Here is a 25,553-nt window from a genome sequence, read left to right as displayed (position 1 = left end):
AAAAGTGTCTCCGCTCAGTTGCTCTTCTCCAGTAAGTTGGACATCAAGCTACCTACTTAGTTTTGCCAGAATTCTGTCTGCCACCTACTTTGTCATGCCTGGATTCGGTATGCCTTGAACTCTCATAGGTTTTATCCATGCCATCCAACCCTTGTCAGTTCATTTAAATAATTGCCCTGCCATATCTGGAAAACAGTGTTCCCATTCATTGATCATGTTCTTAGTACATGGGCTATTAAACTATGAACACACTCACCCACACACAGGATAAACATGTACATATGATGCCCACTAGTGTGTGACATGCACACGTATGATGAATGCACCGAACTCCATAATATCAGTAAAGTAGGGAATCCATGATGCTAGGTGGAGTCTGGCAAAGACCCCACACACCCATCAAACCGCCAAATACCAGTATGGTACTGATGTCTGACTCCCAACTTGTAAGGAACCTGCCATCCTGTAACTGGGCTATTTTTGGTTCCTTCATCTTCACAAACTTGGTTAAAATGTTAGGGTTGTCAAACTGGGAGTTAGGGTCCAGCCTGTAGATCAGCTGTCCCAGGTCAGGTGATTTGGCTACAATTTGGGTGAGAAATTGTACCAGGGAATTCTGGTACACCCTCTCCTCTTCTTCTCCCTGTCCTCATCATCACTCTTGTGGGTGGGCCTGGAGAACAAAGAAGGTAAAATGGAATAAGCCTCCTCCTTAGTGGAAAACCTTGTCAACCCTTAATTTGACCTGACTCTCTGAGGGAATGCAGCACATTTTTTCCTGCTAGGTCTCCTCATTCATTGGTTCACTCATTTTTCCAATGAATGATTGAATTCATCCATTCTTCCCTGTCTCTCTCTCTTCTTTCTTCCCTTCTTCCATTTCCCCCTTGATTGTAGAAATTTGAGCAGCAGGGCTGCATCCCCATGGGGCCGCCTTGTAAGGTTATGCTCCGAAATAACAACACAAAACTATTCATTTCAACACTGCCTGCCCCATTATTTTCAGCCTCTTAACCCATGTCTAATAATGTATGTTGCAGCACGAGGTGCGCTTAGAAGGAAAGATTTAGCATGTCTGACCTGGTGGCTGGCTGTATCGCCATCTGCCTCAGAGTACAGAGCTACCATTTCTGCCCATGGGAGAGGTGCATGGCATCTCTAAGCTCAATTCCTATTCCTCCCAGCATTCTCCTATGTTTATTCCACCCACCTATGTTCTAACCTTTCAGGCCAAACAGTTTCTTTATTTAATTAACCAATGACCTATACTCCATCATTACTCCTATTTCTGTTTAAACAAGAATGGAATCTTTAACTTTAACATGGCAAAATTACATATAACAAAACAGTTATCAAGCAAGAATTACAGTTACAATATTTATATCTATTTTATCTTTTATCATAACAATGGAAAACTATAACTGTCTATCTATTCTTCAACTCCATCAGAGACTCCAGAATAATACAGTATTACCTAAGCAAACAAAAAGTAAGCCATTTTCAAACTCTAGAAATGACAGAGACATCTCGCTGCCTGGACAGTCACCCAAAGTTCCTCTGTACCGTTGGTGTTTCCATCCTCAGCCTACAGGCCCATAGTTTCCAGCAGACATTTCCATGAAGCAGGAAATTTCAAAGGCAGTCACTATCTGCTTGTCTTGAAGAATGTTTTGCTGACCCTTTCCTGAATCAGGAACACGAAAAGATCATCTCGCCTTTAGGCAAGTTCAGTAGTCCTCTCTCTGAGTGTTTTCTGTGTACAGTTTATGCAACAATCCAGGCAAGAGCAGTTTCTTCCCCAAATGGCTATCAAACTCCATAAGGATCCTCTTTGATGCCCATCTTCTTCCTGAAGTAGATATGTGCTGCCAAGAGTAGAGTGTCTCACTGTCATGAAAAACCCTAAGGTACTAAAACATTAAATAGCCTATATTGTAGTCTAGAGAGATATGAATAATGCCTATCTAACTGAAATATATATATCTATGTAGCTAGAAAATCTAACTAACATGACTACAAACTTGACTATTATTAATGATTATCCATTAATAACCTATATACATTATATTTTTTAATGAACTACACAATCACAATACCTTAATTAAGATCAAAAATGCATATACATGTAACAAAATTGACCTAAAATCTCTATCAGTAAAGCAAAATCTGTACTAATGCAAATATTCATATCTATATCACATCCCACTTTAAATGTAAAAGAACGTTCATAAGCCATATTTGGGAACATGGGTGCAGTTTTTTCTCTCCAAAATGCTTCCTGCTGAATGGTGGCATCATTATTGATTTATCTCAGTTGGCAGTTGAGTGAAGCAATTTTTTAAAGGTGTTCACAGCAACCTTTAAGTAGGGCGTGGTCCATCCTACCATATTAGGATAGAGGCATCCACAGACTATCACCCTCTGTGAAAACAAAATAGAAACTCCTTTCCAAAGCATCATGTCCTTAGATCCAAATTTCAAAGTCAAGGCATTTTCAAAATATTTATGTTGGATTATTTCAGCAGCTTTTATAAAGAAACATCTTTTAGCAGCTATTGCTACTGCCTCAAAATTCAAATGATTCAAAAAGAGCATAATAGCATACAATATCAAAATTCGCTGTGAATTTTCCATCTTTGTGCGCTTCAATTTAACCTCTATTTTGTTTATTTTTCCTTTTTATTTTTTGCCTTTTGAGACAGGTTCTCTGTATCTTTGACCTGGAATAACTCTGTATACCTGTCTGTCCTTGAAGTCTCAGAGATCTGCCTCTCTCTGCCTTTCAGGCATTGGGATTAAAGGTGTATGCTACTACACATTGAACTCACAAAGATCTGTTTGTCTCTGCCTTCAAGGCACTGGGATTAAAGGCGTGTGCTACCTCACCCTGAAGGTACAGAGGTTAATCTCCCTCTGCCTCCCATGTGTTGGGTTTACAGGTGTGTACTACCACACCCAACAACTCTCTTCCTTTTTTTAACTTTAAGAACTTCAAATTTTAGCCTGCACATATTTTTAACACACTGTAAATCATTTAAAAATTTTCTTTGTCTTTGAATCTCTCTTTACTCTATTTCTCTCTCTGTTTTTCTGACCACATGAGTCTTTCATTTACCAAGCAATCTCAGTAGGACTAAAGCCGTGGCTTTGCTGGCCAGATGTAGCCCATTCCTTAGCTTTCTGCCATTCCAACCTTGTGGCTGAGGTACTGAACAGAGCCGATTCAGTGCCACAAGTCTACAGTATTTCAAGGTCCTTGCCATCAAAGAGGCTGCAACAGACAACACTCAAGCCCTCTTTCTGTAGCTGGCCCTCCTTCCTCAAACAGTCAGAGTTTGCCCAGGCAGGATGGCCCAGAAAGCCGGCATTTTAAAACAACACAGTTTTTTTTCCTGCTAATACTGAAAACATACAAGCATTCAGTTGGCTTTTATCAACACCATTTAACTGTTTTGTGGCAGGACCTCTTAAGGGCTGCAGGGTTTTGCAGCTGAAGCTGAGTCAGCAAGCCTCTTTTAGATGAGAGCCCTTGCTTTCTTCTAGCAAGCAAAGCAGACCGAGAAATCGCTGCTACCAAGAAAATATGCTTTACTCTTTCCCAAGCTTTCTCAGGCTTTCAGTGGATTCAGTTGTCCACAAGGCTGCAAGCCATTCTGTAGTTATTTGAGCAGCGAGGCTGTGTCCCCAGCACCACGGCCACATGTAGGTTATGCCTGAAATGAATACACAAAAACTGTATTCTTTTAAACACTGCTGGCCCATTAGATTCAGCATTTTAACCCATTTCTAATAATCAGTGTAGTATAACGAGGTGCACTTACCAGGAAAAATTCAGCATGTCTGACATGGTGGCTGGCTGCATCGACATCTGCCTCAGAGAGCAGAGCTATGGCATCTGCCGGGGAGAGGGGAGCATGGCTTCTCTGAGCTCACTACCTCTTCATCCCGGCATTCTATTTTGTTTACTCCACCTACCTATGTTCTAACCCATCAGCTGAAGCGGATTCTTCCTTTAATTAATCAATAAACTTCTTCTGTCACTTTATCCTTTCAACAGCTTGCCCATATAAATCTCTCATGTGTCTTATGTTGTATAATCTTTCATTTGTAAAGAACTTGCACTCTCAGGGGAGGATTTTTCTGACATCTCTGTGGATGGAGATCATATGAGGAAGATCAGATGAGCAACCATGACAACTCTAATGCTGTAGAGTTAGGTGGACCAGAGATTGATGGCTGACATCCCTGTGCTATGCATCAGATGCCCCTGAACTCTGGCCCTGTTGACAGACAGGCAGACATCAAGTTGGTCACACATACTTAACTCATTCAGGTTCACAGATACTGTAAATGGAGTTTTAATTCTTCTCCTAAACTAATAAAAAAACCAAGATTAGGAGAAGAGAAGAGCCTGAAGTAAGGCCTCAAAATGGGTCATTTTGCAAAGGAAAGGTTACCTGCCTCCATGTATACTGTCTCCCTTTCTTAGTCAAATCCATCCTTCCAGTGTCTAGCTAACAGCTAACCATAGGATTGAACCCAACTGCCTTTGATTTCTGAAATAAGTGCTGTCCCCTTAAGGTCTCATAACAGCACAGGAAGGTTTGTAAGACTGTCCCAGCAACAATTTAAAGCAATTCTAGGACACCAAAGATGCAGCAAATTTGGTTAATTGGTAATATAGATCGTTCTGATGGGACAAAATAATTTAGAATTAAAAAAAACAGATTGGTGTACTCACGATGAATATGTGATATGGCACACACAGGCTTCTGGTTCTGAATACTTCATGCTCGGTGGATTTTAGAGATTGTCGTGACCCTGAAACTAGCTGGAGGCTTTGGGGCCTTGAAAGGACAAGACTTAATATTTCAGGACATCCTTGCACTTGGTGCTCACTGTTTACTGATTTCCTTACAGAGAATGAGCAGCCATCTACTCCTGCTGCCATGCCTTCCCCACATGAACAGAGAGAAGACCCTATACACACAGGTCGCTTGTATCACATGTGAAGGCATAAGTCACAAACAAACTCCCACAGCAGTTTAGAATTGTGATTAATAGAATGATTAGTTCTTGAAAGGGGAAAAACTTAGAGATCACAATCCCTTACAAAAGCCCTCTGTAATATCAGAAAAGGAGCCTAGTAGATGGAAGGGAAGCTCAAGCAAGAGATCAAGCTGAAGGTAGAAGTTGATTTTTAAAAGAGAGAGAGACCACAACTCAATGGGCTGGTATCTCAGTGGCTATTCAGGAAACATCACAGAGAAAGGATCTGCTTCATGCATGAGAGTCACCGATGATTTCCCTTTAAGAAAAAAAAACCCATCAAAACTCCCAATAACATCATCAGCATTCAACAACATGTCTATGATTTCTTTGCCTTGCCTTTGATTGTGCAGTAAATGATGCTGATAGTTAATCTGTGCAATTAATGCAAATATCCTTGTAACTGACTAGACAGAATTGACAGGTTATCTTAAACACAGCAGGGAGTCACTCTACGATGGAACTGGTTCATCATCACCTGTGTGACAGGGACATAATTAAGATCTTTCCTTTGTCTATAAATCTCATTATGTTCAACATGATATGTTGTCATACAGATTTCTTAGGGTTTTGTCCCACTGGTGGTTTCCTTGGTATGCTTACATAATTTTTGCCAGATCCAATCAGTTTTGCCATGCACTCTCAGCTCCACGTCATTGTGTTCCCCTTATGTTCCAGTCCAGGCATTTTAGACCTCTTGTAACTGTTGTAAGAGTATCTCATGTTCCACCTAAATGATTTAGGGTTTTATTTAGGCTGGGTTTTATCTTCCATCACTGAGTTCATTGACTTTCCTTGGGCGTAATTCCTGGGACACTGAGCCTAACTCCTGGGGGATTCCTCCAGTTATTTCTCCTTTCTTAGATAGTTTACACTCTCACTATTACTGTGAGAGTGTTTCTGTAGCAAATATTCTTCTCAAGATGAGAAGAAATTTCAATGTTACAATCCATTTGTTATTGTGATTTAAATACACACACACACAAACACACACAAGTTAATGCACATACACTGATGATATCTCAATTTATGGGGCCATTCTGGGGATGTCAAGATCGATATCTCTCGAGTGGTTCTCAGAAGGCCATAGGGTGACCCTCTCTAGGTACTTAAGCAGGGAGGAGAAGTTGACCGCTCTGTGACATGTCCCTAGGAACTATGTGTGCCTTGTCCCATAGTCAGACTGATGACTGACTATCTTGAAAACCACCATGGAACTTTTGTTTGGCAAATGATGGAGATCAAGTCAGGGTCAAAATCAGAAAACTAGATGGAGCTTCCAAGCTCCAGTTGAAGAGCAGATGGATGGAGAAAAAGAGCAAGGATGTCAGGAATATAAGGGCTTGGTCCACACTATGAGACACTGTGCCTGAACTAAGGGGATTTCAACTAATCCAGTGACCTGGGAATGAAAGAACATGGGATCAAACTGGAAGCTCTGAATGTGGCTGACAATTAGGGAAGATGGAGAAGCCAAAGATAATGGCACTTGCAATTGTCTGCATATCATACACTGGCTTTTTGTGATCATATTATTTGTGGATGCATACCTTGCTAAATCTAGATGGATAAAGGGGGGCTTGGACTTCCCACAGCTCTAAGTACCCTGCCCTCTATTTGGACTGGTGTTTGAGTGGAGAGGTTTATTTGCAGAGCAAGAAGAATGTGGGAGGAGGAAGAGAAGTGGAAAGTTTGATAATTATTATTATGAAGTAATGGAAAAATCAATAGAAAATAACCAATGAGGACATTGGAGTTAGGAAAAAAAACATTCATGTGAGTTGTTGATTCAGACCAAAAATTATTTTACAGAAAAAAAAAAACATAAAAAGATTAAGTTACTTGGAAAATATGACTCAAGTAATTGGGAAGAAGATTGGGGTTTTTATTTTGGGTCTTCATGGGGCTGTATGAGCAGCATTTTAGGACCTGTATGCTGGATATTTCTGGGGGTTAGTAGGGAAGAAACCTGGCTAGGAGGAGTTTTATGACATAAGTAGGGCCTTGCTGATGTCACAAAGCTTTGGTTGGGGGTGGCAACTCTGTTCCACATGAAGCACTAGTCTTCTGTGAAGGTGGGCTTACTATCTTCACGGTGGCTGAGGAGGTCAGTTCAGCTCTTGGGCTCCACAACTGTTCAACCGAATTTCCAGAAGTTGGAATCTAGAGAGCCAAGATATTTTCTTTTGGTAAATATGTTTAGGAAGCAACTAGGACCTCTGTAGTCAAAGAAAGGTTTCTTTCAAATCTGCTCTGGGTCCAAAATTTATGTCGTTAACAGCTCCTATATTTGATAGCTGGGGGACGGTTAATGTCGGGTATTCTCCCCACTCTATCTTTGCTAAAAATGTCCAATTCCTCAGTCCACTTAAATGGCAAAGATCCTCTTTGTCCATATGTGTTTTAAAAGATAATTATTTCTAATAGGTGCTGTTGCACAGATTAATGTTTCTTTCTTTTGGCAGTTTGACTCACAGTACTCACTTCTCTAATGAAGATACAGAATATCTTTATGTAATCAACCTGGATCTGGATCAGGAGACACAATAGAGAGAGCCAGTGGACTGGAGTGCCATGACCTTGGGCAGGTGGTTATAGATCAGCCAACTAACCAGTAGCTTGAGTGGTAAGGAGAGGACTGGCTGTTCTTTGAATTCTTTGCCATCTGTTCAGATATTTCTTTCTCACTTTAGGTATAGGCATAGCTTCCTCTCTCATTGATATAGTAAGTCAGGAAGTATGTTTCTCAGTAGAGGTCAATTGCATTTTGCAGCAGGAATATGTCTCTGATACACATATACTGAGCTGTAGACAAGAGTTTGATAATTTTCCTATTAATTTCTTAAGAACATATTCCATTTAGGTATCCAAATCTATTCAGCCCTGCCTTTTTCACCTGCTCCAAAGTTATTCCTAAAAAGAGCCTTGACCTCACATCCTCACCTTCTTATCCTTGCAGGCACTTATGTTGGAGGAAACCACTTTGTGTCTGATTTAAACTGAAGAGTTCTTCCTATGCAGAGATTGGCAGCTATGAAGACCAAGCACAGAAACAGAGCCAAGAGACAGAGGAACAGGAGTGCTGTGGCCTATCTCAGAAAGTCTCCCGCCATGATGAAGATGCCTCTTAGTATGAGTTGCATGCCACATCTCCAGAAGAAGAATGGGCCATCGCTCCAGAAGCAAAAACTTAGTAAGCCTTTTGAGGCCCTGGAGAATATTGTTGGCCGCAGAATTTCTCATGGCTGGAAGGAAGCCAATGAACCAGTCACCCATTGGAAAGCCATCATTCTAGATCAACTGCCAACATATCCCTCTCTCTATTTGTTGAAATATGATGGGATTGATTGTGTCTATGGCTTGGAGCTTCATAGTGATGAAAGGATTTTAAACCTGAAGATCCTGCCTAATAATGTGCCATTTCCTCAGGTGACAGACACTCATCTCTCAAACACCATAGTTGGCAGAGCAGTGAAACATACATTCATGGGCACAAATGGCTCTAAGAATGACTGGAACGGGATGGTCCTAGAAGAGGTGCCAATCATGAAGACCTGGTTTTATATTACCTACAAGAAAGATCTGGTCTTGTACATTTACCACCTCCTGGATGACTACCTGGAAGGCAACCTCCACATCATGCCAGGCTCTAAGGAAGAGTGGAGTGGCGTGGTCCCAGATGAGGTGCAGGCCATAACTACCTATTTCTACATTATCAACGAGAATGATCCGGTCCTGTACCTTTACCACCATCATGATGATTCCATTGAAGGCAACCTCCACATCACGCCTGAATGTCCTCCAGGAGAGGTGACTTTGGAATTAGGCAGGGATTCCTTGGAGGGCAAAAGAGTGCAGTACAACAAAAAAGATGGAAACCAAGAGATAGGTAAAATTATTTGCCAAGTTCCCAACAAACCTTCTGTGTATTTCATCAAGTTTGATAATGACTTCCATATCTATGTCTATGATTTGGTGAAGATCTGTTAAAGTGAAATTCTCAAATTTTGAGGGGAAGACTTAATTCTCTCCTTGGGAATGTGTTTTTTCAGAGATACCTCAGGTCTTCTATGAATCCTGGTATCTTTTCCAATGGATTATTCTTTCTCAAAGAATAAAAATTTGTTAACATGTTGTGTTATTTGGTCAATGATGGATTGTGTTTGGTGGATGGGGCATCACAGAAATACATGCCTCAAAACAAAGCAGGATTTATGGTCTTTTCCCCTTGGAGAGTAAAGGACTTGGGATGCGTGGTGTGGTAAAGGACAAGATGGCTTTCAAGGAAGCAGTGGAGAAGGGACAAAAAGTTGTATGATCTTGGGGCGGTATGAAGCTTGAGGGAAAACCATGTCAAATGGAAAGATGTGACCGCTATCAGCGTGAGGTATTGGGACTTAAGAGGATAAAGAGTAGATTAATCAGGAAGGGACACAAATGTATACTCAAAATCAGAGAAAAATAGGTTTCATTTGATGAATGGTTTAATTCGTACTGGCTGTAAGTCAAAGGATGTTTGATCTCCACTAGAGCATGTTGCTTAGTGAAAAGTGTCTCCGCTCAGTTGCTCTTCTCCAGTAAGTTGAACATCAAGCTACCTACTTAGTTTTGCCAGAATTCTTTCTGCCACCTACTTTGTCATGCCAGGATTCGGTATGCCTTGAACTCTCATAGGTCTTATCCATGCCATCCAACCCTTGTCAGTTCATTTAAATATTTCTCCTGCCATATCTGGAAAACAGTGTTCCCTTTCATTGATCATGTTCTGTAGTACTTGGGCTATAAAACTCATGAACACACTCACCCACACACAGGATAAACATGTACATATGATGCCCACTAGTGTGTGACATGCACACATATGATGAATGCACAGAACTCCATAATATCAGTAAAGTAGGGAATCCATGATGCTAGGTGGAGTCTGGCAAAGACCCCACACACCCATCAAACCGCCAAATACCAGTATGGTACTGATGTCTGACTCCCAACTTGTAAGGAACCTGCCGTCCTGTAACTGGGCTATTTTTGGTTCCTTCATCTTCACAAACTTGGTTAAAATGTTAGGGTTGTCAAACTGGGAGTTAGGGTCCAGCCTGTAGATCAGCTGTCCCAGGTCAGGTGATTTGGCTACAATTTGGGTGAGAAATTGTACCAGGGAATTCTGGTACACCCTCTCCTCTTCTTCTCCCTGTCCTCATCATCAATCTTGTGGGTGGGCCTGGAGCACAAAGAAGGTAAAATGGAATAAGCCTCCTCCTTAGTGGAAAACCTTGTCAACCCTTAATTTGACCTGTCTCTCTGAGGGAATGCAGCACATTTTTTCCTGCTAGGTCTCCTCATTCATTGGTTCACTCATTTTTCCAATGAATGATTGAATTCATCCATTCTTCCTTGTCTCTCTCTCTTCTTTCTTCCCTTCTTCCACTTCCCCCTTGATTGTAGAAATTTGAGCAGCAGGGCTGCATCCCCATGGGGCCGCCTTGTAAGGTTATGCTCCGAAATAACAACACAAAACTATTCATTTCAACACTGCCTGCCCCATTATTTTCAGCCTCTTAACCCATGTCTAATAATGTATGTTGCAGCACGAGGTGCGCTTAGAAGGAAAGATTTAGCATGTCTGACCTGGTGGCTGGCTGTATCGCCATCTGCCTCAGAGTGCAGAGCTACCATTTCTGCCCATGGGAGAGGTGCATGGCATCTCTAAGCTCAATTCCTATTCCTCCCAGCATTCTCTTATGTTTATTCCACCCACCTATGTTCTAACCTTTCAGGCCAAACAGTTTCTTTATTTAATTAACCAATGACCTATACTCCATCATTACTCCTATTTCTGTTTAAACAAGAACGGAATCTTTAACTTTAACATAGCAAAATTACATATAACAAAACAGTTATCAAGCAAGAATTACAGTTACAATATTTATATCTATTTTATCTTTTATCATAACAATGGAAAACTATAACTATTTCTCTCTTCTTCAAATCCATCAGAGACTCCAGAATAATACAGTATTACCTAAGCAAACAAAAAGTAAGCCATTTTCAAACTCTAGAAATGACAGAGACATCTCACTGCCTGGACAGTCACCCAAAGTTCCTCTGTACCGTTGGTGTTTCCATCCTTAGCCTACAGGCCCATAGTTTCCAGCAGACATTTCCATGAAGCAGGAAATTTCAAAGGCAGTCACTATCTGCTTGTCTTGAAGAATGTTTTGCTGACCCTTTCCTGAATCAGGAACACGGAAAGATCATCTCACCTTTAGGCAAGTTCAGTAGTCCTCTCTCTGAGTGTTTTCTGTGTACAGTTTATGCAACAATCCAGGCAAGAGCAGTTTCTTCCCCAAATGGCTATCAAACTCCATAAGGATCCTCTTTGATGCCCATCTTCTTCCTGAAGTAGATATGTGCTGCCAAGAGTAGAGTGTCTCACTGTCATGAAAAACCCTAAGGTACTAAAACATTAAATAGCCTATTTTGTAGTCTAGAGAGATATGAATAATGCCTATCTAACTGAAATATATATATATATATATATATATATATATATATATATATATATATATATATATATGTATATATATGTAGCTAGAAAATCTAACTAACATGACTACAAACTTGACTATTATTAATGATTATCCATTAATAACCTATATACATTATATTTTTTAATGAACTACACAATCACAATACCTTAATTAAGATCAAAAATGCATATACATGTAACAAAATTGACCTAAAATTTCTATCAGTAAAGCAAAATCTATACTAATGCAAATATTCATATCTATATCACATCCCACTTTAAATGTAAAAGAACGTTCATAAGCCATATTTGGGAACGTGGTTGCAGTTTTTTCTCTCCAAAATGCTTCCTGCTGAATGGTGGCATCATTATTGATTTATCTCAGTTGGCAGTTGAGCGAAGCAATTTTTTAAAGGTGTTCACAGCAACCTTTAAGTAGGGCGTGGTCCATCCTACCATATTAGGATAGAGGCATCCACAGACTATCACCCTCTGTGAAAACAAAATAGAAACTCCTTTCCAAAGCATCATGTCCTTATATCCAAATTTCAAAGTCAAGACATTTTCAAAATATCTATGTTGGATTATTTCAGCAGCTTTTATAAAGAAACATCTTTTAGCAGCTATTGCTACTGCCTCAAAATTCAAATGATTCAAAAAGAGCATAATAGCATACAATATCAAAATTCGCTGTGAATTTTCCATCTTTGTGCGCTTCAATTTAACCTCTATTTTGATTATTTTCCTTTTTATTTTTTTGCCTTTTGAGACAGGTTCTCTGTACCTTTGACCAGGAATAACTCTGTATACCGGTCTGTCCTTGAAGTCTCAGAGATCTGCGTCTCTCTGCCTTTCAGGCATTGGGATTAAAGGAGTATGCTTCTACACATTGAACTCAAAGATCTGTTTGTCTCTGCCTTCAAGGCACTGGGATTAAAGGCGTGTGCTACCTCACCTTGAAGGTACAGAGGTCAATCTCCCTCTGCCTCCCATGTGTTGGGTTTACAGGTGTGTACTACCACACCCAACAACTCTCTTCCTTTTTTTAACTTTAAGAACTTCAAATTTTAGCCTGCACATATTTTTAACACACTGTAAATCATGTAAAAATTTTCTTTGTCTTTGAATCTCTCTTTACTCTATATCTCTCTCTGTTTTTCTGACCACATGAGTCTTTCATTTACCAAGCAATCTCAGTAGGACTAAAGCCGTGGCTTTGCTGGCCATATGTAGCCCATTCCTTAGCTTTCTGCCATTCCAACCTTGTGGCTGAGGTACCGAACAGAGCCGCATTCAGTGCCACAAGTCTACAGTGTTTCAAGGTCCTTGCCATCAAAGAGGCTGCAACAGACAACACTCAAGCCCTCTTTCTGTAGCTGGCCCTCCTTCCTCAAACAGTCAGAGTTTGCCCAGGCAGGATGGCCCAGAAAGCCGGCATTTTAAAACAACACAGTTTGTTTTCCTGCTACTGCTGAAAACATGCAAGCATTGAGTTGGCTTTTATCAACACCAGTTAAATGTTTTGTGGCAGGACCTCTTAAGGGCTGCAGGGTTTTGCAACTGAAGCTGAGTCAGCAAGCCTCTTTTAGATGAGAGCCCTTGCTTTCTTCTAGCAAGCAGAGCAGACCGAGAAATCGCTGCTACCAAGAAAACATGCTTTACTCTTTCCCAAGCTTTCTCAGGCTTTCAGTGGATTCAGTTGTCCACAAGGCTGCAAGCCATTCTGTAGTTATTTGAGCAGCGAGGCTGTGTCCCCAGCACCAAGGCCGCATGAAGGTTATGCCTGAAATAAATACACCAAAACTGTATTCTTTTAAACACTGCTGGCCCATTAGATTCAGCATTTTAACCCATTTCTAATAATCAGTGTAGTATAACGAGGTGCACTTACCAGGAAAAATTCAGCATGTCTGACATGGTGGCTGGCTGAATCGACATCTGCCTCAGAGAGCAGAGCTATGGCATCTGCCGGGGAGAGGGGAGCATGGCTTCTCTGAGCTCACTACCTCTTCCTCCCGGCATTCTATTTTGTTTACTCCACCTACCTATGTTCTAACCTATCAGCTGAAGCGGATTCTTTCTTTAATTAATCAATAAACTTCTTTTGTCACTTTATCTTTTCAACAGCTTGCCCATATAAATCTCCCATGTGTCTTCTGTTGTATAATCTTTCATTTGTAAAGAACTTGTACTCTCAGGGGAGGATTTTTCTGACATCTCTGTGGATGGAGGTCATATGAGGAAGATCAGATGAGCAACCATGACAACTCTAATGCTGTAGAGTTAGGTGGACCAGAGATTGATGGCTGACATTCCTGTGCTATGCATCAGATGCCCCTGAACTCTGGCCCTGTTGACAGACAGGCAGACATCAAGTTGGTCACACATACTTAACTCATTCGGGTTCACAGATACTGTAAATCGAGTTTTAATTCTTCTCCTAAACTAATAAAAAAAAAACCAAGATTAGGAGAAGAGAAGAGCCTGAAGTAAGGCCTCAAAATGGGTCATTTTGCAAAGGAAAGGTTACATGCCTCCATGTATGCTGTCACCCTTTCTTAGTCAAATCCATCCTTCCAGTGTCTAGCTAAGAGCTAACCATAGGATTGAACCCAACTGCCTTTGATTTCTGAAATAAGTGCTGTCCCCTTAAGGTCTCATAACAGCACAGGAAGGTTTGTAAGACTGTCAGCAACAATTTAAAGCAATTCTAGGACACCAAAGATGCAGCAAATTTGGATAATTGGTAATATAGATTGTTCTGAAGGGACAAAATAATTTAGAATTGAAAAAAAACAGATTGGTGTACTCACGATGAATTTATGTGATATGGCACACACAGGCTTCTGGTTCTGAATACTTCATGTTCGGTGGGTTTTGGAGATTGTCGTGACCCTGAACCTAGCTGGAGGCTTTGGGGCCTTGAAAGGACAAGACTTAATATTTCAGGACATCCTTGTACTTGGTGCCCACTGTTTACTGATTTCCTTACAGAGAATGAGCAGCCATCTACTCCTGCTGCCATGCCTTCCCCACATGAACAGAGAGAAGACCCTATACACACACGTCGCTTGTATCACATGTGAAGGCATAAGTCACAAACAAACTCCCACAGCAGTTTAGAATTGTGATTAATAGAATGATTAGTTCTTGAAAGGGGAAAAACTTAGAGATCACAATCCCTTACAAAAGCCCTCTGCAGCATCAGAAAAGGAGCCTAGTAGCCGGAAGGGAAGCTCAAGCAAGAGATCAAGCTGAAGGTAGAAGTTGCTTTGTAAAAGAGAGAGAGACCACAACTCAATGGGCTGGTATCTCAGTGGCTATTCAGGAAACATCACAGAGAAAGGATCTGCTTCATGCATGAGAGTCACCGATGATTTCCCTTTAAGAAAAAAACCCATCAAAACTCCCAATAACATCATCAGCATTCAACAACATGTCTATGATTTCTTTGCCTTGCCTTTGATTGTGCAGTAAATGATGCTGATAGTTAATCTGTGCAATTAATGCAAATATCCTTGTAACTGACTAGACAGAATTGACAGGTTATCTTAAACACAGCAGGGAGTCACTCTACGATGGAACTGGTTCATCATCACCTGTGTGACAGTGACATAATTAAGATCTTTCCTTTGTCTATAAATCTCATTATGTTCAACATGATATGTTGTCATACAGATTTCTTAGGGTTTTGTCCCACTGGTGGTTTCCTTGGTATGCTTACATAATTTTTGCCAGATCCAATCAGTTTTGCCATGCACTCTCAGCTCCATGTCATTGTGTTCCCCTTATGTTCCAGTCCAGGCATTTTAGACCTCTTGTAACTGTTGTAAGAGTATCTCATGTTCCACCTAAATGATTTAGGGTTTGATTTAGGCTGGGTTTTATCTTCCATCACTGAGTTCATTGACTTTCCTTGGGCGTAATTCCTGGGACACTGAGCCTAACTCCTGGGGCATTCCTCCAGTTATTTCTCCTTGCTGAGACAGTTTACACTCTAACTATTACTGTGAGAGTGTTTCTGTAGCAAATATTCTTCTCAAGATGAGAAGAAACTTCAATGTTACAACCCATTTGTTATTGTGATTTAAATACACAGACAGAAAACACACAAGTTAATATACATACACTGATGATATCTCAATTTATGGGGCCATTCTGGGGAAGTCAAGACCGACATCTCTCGAGTGGTTCTCAGAAGGCCATAGGGTGACCCTCTCTAGTTACTTAAGCAGGGAGGAGAAGATGAACGCACTGTGACATGTCCCTAGGAACTATGTGTGCCTTGTCCCATAGTCAGACTGATGACTGACTATCTTGAAAACCACCATGGAACTTTTGTTTGGCAAATGATGGAGATCAAGTCAGGGTCAAAATCAGAAAACTAGATGGAGCTTCCAAGCTCCAGTGGAAGAGCAGATGGATGGAGAAAAAGAGCAAGGATGTCAGGAATATAAGGGCTTGGTCCACATTATGAGACACTGTGCCTGAACTAAGGGGATTTCAACTAATCCAGTGACCTGGGAATGAAAGAACATGGGATCAAACTGGAAGCTCTGAATGTGGCTGACAATTGGGGCAGACGGAGAAGCCAAGGATAAGGGCACTTGAAATTGTCTGCATATCATACACTGGCTTTTTGTGATCATATATTTTGTGGATGCATACCTTGCTAAATCTGGATGGATGAAGTGTGGGCTTGGACTTCCCACAGCTCAAAGTACCCTGCCCTCTATTTGGACTGATGTTTGAGTGGACAGGTTTATTTGCAGAGCAAGAAGAATGTGGGAGGAGGAAGAGAAGTGGTACGTTTGATAATTATTATTATGAAGTAATGGAAAAATCAATAGAAAATAAACAATGAGGACATTGGAGCTAGAAAAATAAACATTCATGTGAGTTGTTGACTCAAATCAAAAATTATTTTACAAAAAAAAACATATAAAGGGGTTGAGTTGCTTGGAAAATATGACTCAAGTAATTGAAAAGAAGATTGGGGTTTTTATTTTGGGTCTTCATGGGGCCGTATGAACAGCATTTTAGGACCTGTATGCTGGATATTTCTGGGGGTTAGTAGGGAAGAAACCTGGCTAGGAGGAGTTTTATGACTTAAGTTGAGCCTTGATGATGTCACAAAGCTTTGGTTGGGGTGGCAAGTCTGTTGCACATGAAGCACTGGACTTCTGTGAAGGTGGGCTTACTATCTTCACGGTGGCTGAGGTGGTCAGTCAGCTCTTGTGCTCCACAACTGTTCAACCGAATTTCCAGAAGTTGGAATCTAGAGAGCCAAGATATTTTCTTTTTTTAAATATGTTTAGGAAGCAACTAGGACCTCTGTAGTCAAAGAAAGGTTTCTTTCAAATCTGCTCTGGGTCCAAAATTTATGTCGTTAACAGCTCCTATATTTGATAGCTGGGGGACGGTTAATGTCAGGTATTCTCCCCACTCTCTCTTTGCTAAAAATGTCCAATACCTCAGTCCACTTAAATGGCAAAGATCCTCTTTGTCCATATGTGTTTTAAAAGATAATTATTTCTAATAGGTGCTGTTGCACAGATTAATGTTTCTTTCTTTTGGCAGTTTGACTCACAGTACTCACTTCTCTAATGAAGATACAGAATATCTTTATGTAATCAACCTGGATCTGGATCAGGAGACACAATAGAGAGAGCCAGTGGACTGGAGTGCCATGACCTTGGGCAGGTGGTTATAGATCAGCCAACTAACCAGTAGCTTGAGTGGTAAGGAGAGGAGTGGCTGTTCTTTGAATTCTTTGCCATCTGTTCAGATATTTCTTTCTCACTTTAGGTATAGGCATAGCTTCCTCTCTCATTGATATAGTAAGTCAGGAAGTAGGTTTCTCAGTAGAGGTCAATTGCATTTTGCAGCAGGAATATGTCTCTGATACACATATACTGAGCTGTAGACAAGAGTTTGATAATTTTCCTATTAATTTCTTAAGAACATATTCCATTTAGGTATCCAAATCTATTCAGCCCTGCCTTTTTCACCTGCTCCAAAGTTATTCCTAATAAGAGCCTTGACCTCACATCCTCACCTTCTTATCCTTGCAGGCACTTATGGTGGAGGAAACCACTTTGTGTCTGATTGAAACTGAAGAGTTCTTCCTATGCAGAGATTGGCAGCTATGAAGCCCAAGCACAGAAACAGAGCCAAGAGACAGTGGAACAGGAGTGCTGTGGCCTATCTCAGAAAGTCTCCCGCCATGATGAAGATGCCTCTCAGTATGAGTGGCATGCCACTTCTATAGAAGAAGAATTGGCCATCGCTCCAGAAGCAAAAACTAAGTAAGCCTTTTGAGGCCCTGGAGAATATTGTTGGCCGCAGAATTTCTCATGGCTGGAAGGAAGCCAAGGAACCAGTCACCCATTGGAAAGCCATCATTCTAGATCAACTGCCAACATATCCCTCTCTCTATTTGTTGAAATATGATGGGATTGATTGTGTCTATGGCTTGGAGCTTCATAGTGATGAAAGGATTTTAAACCTGAAGATCCTGCCTAATAATGTGCCATTTCCTCAGGTGACAGACACTCATCTCTCAAACACCATAGTTGGCAGAGCAGTGAAACATACATTCATGGGCACAAATGGCTCTAAGAATGACTGGAACGGGATGGTCCTAGAAGAGCTGCCAATCATGAAGACCTGGTTTTATATTACCTACAAGAAAGATCCCGTCTTGTACATTTACCACCTCCTGGATGACTACCTGGAAGGCAACCTCCACATCATGCCAGGCTCTAAGGAAGAGTGGAGTGGCGTGGTCCCAGATGAGGTGCAGACCATAACGACCTGTTTCTACATTGTCAACGAGAATGATCCGGTCCTGTACCTTTACCACCATCATGATGATTCCATTGAAGGCAACCTCCACATCACGCCTGAATGTCCTCCAGTAGAGGTGACTTTGGAATTAGGCAGGGATTCCTTGGAGGGCAAAAGAGTGCAGTACAACAAAAAAGATGGAACCCAAGAGATACGTAAAATTATTTGCCAAGTTCCCAACAAACCTTCTGTGTATTTCATCAAGTTTGATAATGACTTCCATATCTATGTCTATGATTTGTTGAAGATCTGTTAAAGTGAAATTCTCGAATTTTGAGGGGCAGACTTAATTCTCTCTTTGGGAATGTGTTTTTTTCAGAGATACCTCAGGTCTTCTATGAATCCTGGTATCTTTTCCAATGGATTATTCTTTCTCAAAGAATAAAAATTTGTTAACATGTTGTGTTATTTGGTCAATGATGGATTGTGTTTGGTGGATGGGGCATCACAGAAATACATGCCTCAAAACAAAGCAGGATTTATGGTCTTTTCCCCTTGGAGAGTAAAGGACTGGGGATGCGTGGTGTGGTAAAGGACAAGATGGCTGTCAAGGAAGCAGTGGAGAGGGGACAAAAATTTGTATGATCTCGGGGCGGTATGAAGCTTGAGGGAAAACCATGTCAAATGGAAAGATGTGACCGATATCAGCGTGAGGTATTGGGACTTAAGAGGAAAAAGAGTCGATTAATCAGGAAGGGACACAAATGTATACTCAAAATCAGAGAAAATTAGGTTTCATTTGATGAATGGTTTAATTCGTACTGGCTGTAAGTCAAAGGATGTTTGATCTCCACTAGAGCATGTTGCTTAGTGAAAAGTGTCTCCGCTCAGTTGCTCTTCTCCAGTAAGTTGGACATCAAGCTACCGACTTAGTTTTGCCAGAATTCTGTCTGCCACCTACTTTGTCATGCCTGGATTCGGTATGCCTTGAACTCTCATAGGTCTTATCCATGCCATCCAACCCTTTTCAGTTCATTTAAATAATTGCCCTGCCATATCTGGAAAACAGTGTTCCCTTTCATTGATCATGTTCTGTAGTACTTGGACTATAAAACTCATGAACACACTCACCCACACACAGGATAAACATGTACATATGATGCCCACTAGTGTGTGACATGCACACATATGATGAATGCACCGAACTCCATAATATCAGTAAAGTAGGGAATCCATGATGCTAGGTGGAGTCTGGCAAAGACCCCACACACCCATCAAACCGCCAAATACCAGTATGGTACTGATGTCTGACTCCCATCCTGTAAGGAACCTGCCATCCTGTAACTGGGCTATTTTTGGTTCCTTCATCTTCACAAACTTGGTTAAAATGTTAGAGTTGTCAAACTGGGAGTTAGGGTCCAGCATGTAGATCAGCTGTCCCAGGTCAGGTGATTTGGCTACAATTTGGGTGAGAAATTGTACCAGGGAAATCTGGTACACCCTGTCCTCTTCTTCTCCCTGTCCTCATCATCACTCTTGTGGGTGGGGCTGGAGCACAAAGAAGGTAAAATGGAATAAGCCTCCTCCTTAGTGGAAAGCCTTGTCAATCCTTAATTTGACCTGACTCTCTGAGAGAATGCAGCACATTTTTTCCTACTAGGTCTCCTCATTCATTGGTTCACTCATTTTTCCAAGGAATGATTGAATTCATCCATTCTTCCTTGTCTCTCTCTCTTCTTTCTTCCCTTCTTCCATTTACCCCTTGATTGTAGAAATTTGAGCAGCAGGGCTGCATCCCCATGGGGCCGCCTTGTAAGGTTATGCTCCAAAATAACAACACAAAACTATTCATTTCAACACTGCCTGCCCCATTATTTTCACCCTCTTAACCCATGTCTAATAATGTATGTTGCAGCACGAGGTGCGCTTAGAAGGAAAGATTTAGCATGTCTGACCTGGTGGCTGGCTGTATCGCCATCTGCCTCAGAGTGCAGAGCTACGATTTCTGCCCATGGGAGAGGTGCATGGCATCTCTAAGCTCAATTCCTATTCCTCCCAGCATTCTCTTATGTTTATTCCACCCACCTATGTTCTAACCTTTCAGGCCAAACAGTTTCTTTATTTAATTAACCAATGACCTATACTCCATCATTACTCCTATTTCTGTTTAAACAAGAACGGAATCTTTAACTTTAACATAGCAAAATTACATATAACAAAACAGTTATCAAGCAAGAATTACAGTTACAATATTTATATCTATTTTATCTTTTATCATAACAATGGAAAACTATAACTATCTCTCTCTTCTTCAACTCCATCAGAGACTCCAGAATAATACAGTATTACCTAAGCAAACAAAAAGTAAGCCATTTTCAAACTCTAGAAATGACAGAGACATCTCGCTGCCTGGACAGTCACCCAAAGTTCCTCTGTACCGTTGGTGTTTCCATCCTCAGCCTACAGGCCCATAGTTTCCAGCAGACATTTCCATGAAGCAGGAAATTTCAAAGGCAGTCACTATCTGCTTGTCTTGAAGAATGTTTTGCTGACCCTTTCCTGAATCAGGAACACGAAAAGATCATCTCACCTTTAGGCAAGTTCAGTAGTCCTCTCTCTGAGTGTTTTCTGTGTACAGTTTATGCAACAATCCAGGCAAGATCAGTTTCTTCCCCAAATGGCTATCAAACTCCATAAGGATCCTCTTTGATGCCCATCTTCTTCCTGAAGTAGACATGTGCTGCCAAGAGTAGAGTGTCTCACTGTCATGAAAAACCCTAAGGTACTAAAACATTAAATAGCCTATTTTGTAGTCTAGAGAGTTATGAATATCAGTAAAGCAAAATCTATACTAATGCAAATATTCATATCTATATCACATCCCACTTTATATGTAAAAGAACGTTTATAAGCCATATTTGGGAACGTGGGTGCAGTTTTTTCTCCCCAAAATGCTTCCTGCTGAATGGTGGCATCATTATTGATTTATCTCAGTTGGCAGTTGAGCGAAGCAATTTTTTAAAGGTGTTCACAGCAACCTTTAAGTAGGGCGTGGTCCATCCTACCATATTAGGATAGAGGCATCCACAGACTATCACCCTCTGTGAAAACAAAATAGAAACTCCTTTCCAAAGCATCATGTCCTTAGATCCAAATTTCAAAGTCAAGGCATTTTCAAAATATCTATGTTGGATTATTTCAGCAGCTTTTATAAAGAAACATCTTTTAGCAGCTATTGCTACTGCCTCAAAATTCAAATGATTCAAAAAGAGCATAATAGCATACCATATCAAAATTCGCTGTGAATTTTCCATCTTTGTGCGCTTCAATTTAACCTCTATTTTGTTTAATTTTCCTTTTTATTTTTTGCCTTTTGAGACAGGTTCTCTGTATCTTTGACCTGGAATAACTCTGTATACCTGTCTGTCCTTGAAGTCTCAGAGATCTGCCTCTCTCTGCCTTTCAGGCATTGGGATTAAAGGTGTATGCTACTACACATTGAACTCACAAAGATCTGTTTGTCTCTGCCTTCAAGGCACTGGGATTAAAGGCGTGTGCTACCTCACCCTGAAGGTACAGAGGTCAACCTCCCTCTGCCTCCCATGTGTTGGGTTTACAGGTGTGTACTACCACACCCAACAACTCTCTTCCTTTTTTTAACTTTAAGAACTTCAAATTTTAGCCTGCACATATTTTTAACACACTGTAAATCATTTAAAATTTTTCTTAGTTTTTGAATCTCTCTTTACTCTATTTCTCTCTCTGTTTTTCTGACCACATGAGTCTTTCATTTACCAAGCAATCTCAGTAGGACTAAAGCCGTGGCTTTGCTGGCCAGATGTAGCCCATTCCTTAGCTTTCTGCCATTCCAAACTTGTGCCTGAGGTACCGAACAGAGCCGCATTCAGTGCCACAAGTCTACAGTTTTTCAAGGTCCTTGCCATCAAAGAGGCTTCAACAGACAACACTCAAGCCCTCTTTCTGTAGCTGGCCCTCCTTCCTCAAACAGTCAGAGTTTGCCCAGGCAGGATGGCCCAGAAAGCCGGCATTTTAAAACAACACAGTTTTTTTTCCTGCTACTGCTGAAAACATACAAGCATTCAGTTGGCTTTTATCAACACCATTTAAATGTTTTGTGGCAGGACCTCTTAAGGGCTGCAGGGTTTTGCAGCTGAAGCTGAAGTCAGCAAGCCTCTTTTAGATGAGAGCCCTTGCTTTCTTCTAGCAAGCAGAGCAGACCGAGAAATCGCTGCTACCAAGAAAACATGCTTTACTCCTTCCCAAGATTTCTCAGGCTTTCAGTGGATTCAGTTGTCCACAAGGCTGCAAGCCATTCTGTAGTTATTTGAGCAGTGAGGCTGTGTCCCCAGCACCACGACCGCATGAAGGTTATGCCTGAAATAAATACACCAAAACTTTATTCTTTTAAACACTTTTGGCCAATTAGATTCAGCATTTTAACACATTTCTAATAATCAGTGTAGTATAACGAGGTGCACTTACCAGGAAAAATTCAGCATGTCTGACATGGTGGCTGGCTGCATCGACATCTGCCTCAGAGAGCAGATCGATGGCATCTGCCGGGGAGAGGGGAGCATGGCTTCTCTGAGCTCACTACCTCTTCCTCCCGGCATTCTATTTTGTTTACTCCACCTACCTATGTTCTAACCTATCAGCTGAAGCGGATTCTTTCTTTAATTAATCAATAAACTTCTTCTGTCACTTTATCCTTTCAACAGCTTGCCCATATAAATCTCCCATGTGTCTTCTGTTGTATAATCTTTCATTTGTAAAGAACTTGCACTCTCAGGGGAGGATTTTTCTGACATATCTGTGGATGGAGATCATATGAGGAAGATCACATGAGCAACCATGACAACTCTAATGCTGTAGAGTTAGGTGGACCAGAGATTGATGGCTGACATTCCTGTGCTATGCATCAGATGCCCCTGAACTCTGGCCCTGTTGACAGACAGGCAGACATCAAGTTGGTCACACATACTTAACTCATTCGGGTTCACAAATACTGTAAATGGAGTTTTAATTCTTCTCCTAAACTAATCAAAAAACCAAGATTAGGAGAAGAGAAGAGCCTGAAGTAAGGCCTCAAAATGGGTCATTTTGCAAAGGAAAGGTTACCTGCCTCCATGTATGCTGTCTCCCTTTCTTAGTCAAATCCATCCTTCCAGTGTCTAGCTAACAGGTAACCATAGGATTGAACCCAACTGCCTTTGATTTCTGAAATAAGTGCTGTCTCCTTAAGGTCTCATAACAGCACAGGATGGTTTGAAAGACTGTCCCAGCAACAATTTAAAGCAATTCTAGGACACCAAAGATGCAGCAAATTTGGTTAATTGGTAATATAGATCGTTCTGATGGGACAAAATAATTTAGAATAAAAAAAAACAGATTGGTGTACTCACGATGAATTTATGTGATATGGCACACACAGGCTTCTGGTTCTGAATACTTCATGCTCGGTGGGTTTTGGAGATTGTCGTGACCCTGAACCTAGCTGGAGGCTTTGGGGCCTTGAAAGGACAAGACTTAATATTTCCGGACATCCTTGTACTTGGTGCCCGCTGTTTACTGATTTCCTTACAGAGAATGAGCAGCCATCTACTCCTGCTGCCATGCCTTCCCCACATGAACAGAGAGAAGACCCTATACACACACGTCGCTTGTATCACATGTGAAGGCATAAGTCACAAACAAACTCCCACAGCAGTTTAGAATTGTGATTAATAGAATGATTAGTTCTTGAAGGGGGAAAAACTTAGAGATCACAATCCCTTACAAAAGCCCTCTGCAGGATCAGAAAAGGAGCCTAGTAGCCGGAAGGGAAGCTTCCCTCTGCAGGATCAGAAAAGGAGCCTAGTAGCCGGAAGGGAAGCTCAAGCAAGAGATCAAGCTGAAGTTATAAGTTGCTTTTTAAAAGAGAGAGAGACCACAACTCAATGGGCTGGTATCTCAGTCGCTATTCAGGAAACATCACAGAGAAAGGATCTGCTTCATGCATGAGAGTCACCGATGATTTCCCTTTAAGAAAAAAACCCATCAAAACTCCCAATAACATCATCAGCATTCAACAACATGTCTATGATTTCTTTGCCTTGCCTTTGATTGTGCAGTAAATGATGCTGATAGTTAATCTGTGCAATTAATGCAAATATCCTTGTAACTGACTAGACAGAATTGACAGGTTATCTTAAACATTGCAGGGCGTCACTCTACGATGGGACTGGTTCATCATCACCTGTGTGCCAGTGACATAATTAAGATCTTTCCTTTGTTTATAAATCTCATTATGTTCAACATGATATGTAGTCATACAGATTTCTTAGCGTTTTGTCCCACTGGTGGTTTCCTTGGAATGCTTACATAATTTTTGCCAGATCCAATCAGTTTTGCCATGCACTCTCAGCTCCACGTCATTGTGTTCCCCTTATGTTCCAGTCCAGGCATTTTAGACCTCTTGTAACTGTTGTAAGAGTATCTCATGTTCCACCTAAATGATTTAGAGTTTTATTTAGGCTGGGTTTTATCTTCCATCACTGAGTTCATTGACTTTCCTTGGGCGTAATTCCTGGGACACTGAGCCTAACTCCTGGGGGATTCCTCCAGTTATTTCTCCTTTCTTAGATAGTGTACATTCTCACTATTACTTTGAGAGTGTTTCTGTAGTAAATATTCTTCTAAAGATGAGAAGAAACTTCAATATTACAATCCATTTGTTATTGTGATTTAAATACACACACACAAACACACACAAGTTAATGCACATACACTGATGATATCTCAATTTATGGGGCCATTCTGGGGATGTCAAAATCGATATCTCTCGAGTGGTTCTCAGAAGGCCATAGGGTGACCCTCTCTAGGTACTTAAGCAGGGAGGAGAAGTTGACCGCACTGTGACATGTCCCTAGAAACTATGTGTGCCTTGTCCCATAGTCAGACTGATGACTGACTATCTTGAAAACCACCATGGAACTTTTGTTTGGCAAATGATGGAGATCAAGTCAGGGTCAAAATCAGAAAACTAGATGGAGCTTCCAAGCTCCAGTGGAAGAGCAGATCGATGGAGAAAAAGCGCAAGGATGTCAGGAATATAAGGGCTTGGTCCACACTATGAGACACTGTGCCTGAACTAAGGGGATTTCAACTAATCCAGTGACCTGGGAAT

Source organism: Microtus pennsylvanicus, chromosome Y (genome assembly GCF_037038515.1).
Source record: "Microtus pennsylvanicus isolate mMicPen1 chromosome Y, mMicPen1.hap1, whole genome shotgun sequence".
Taxonomy (NCBI): domain Eukaryota; kingdom Metazoa; phylum Chordata; class Mammalia; order Rodentia; family Cricetidae; genus Microtus; species Microtus pennsylvanicus.
This window is presented reverse-complemented; position numbering follows the sequence as displayed.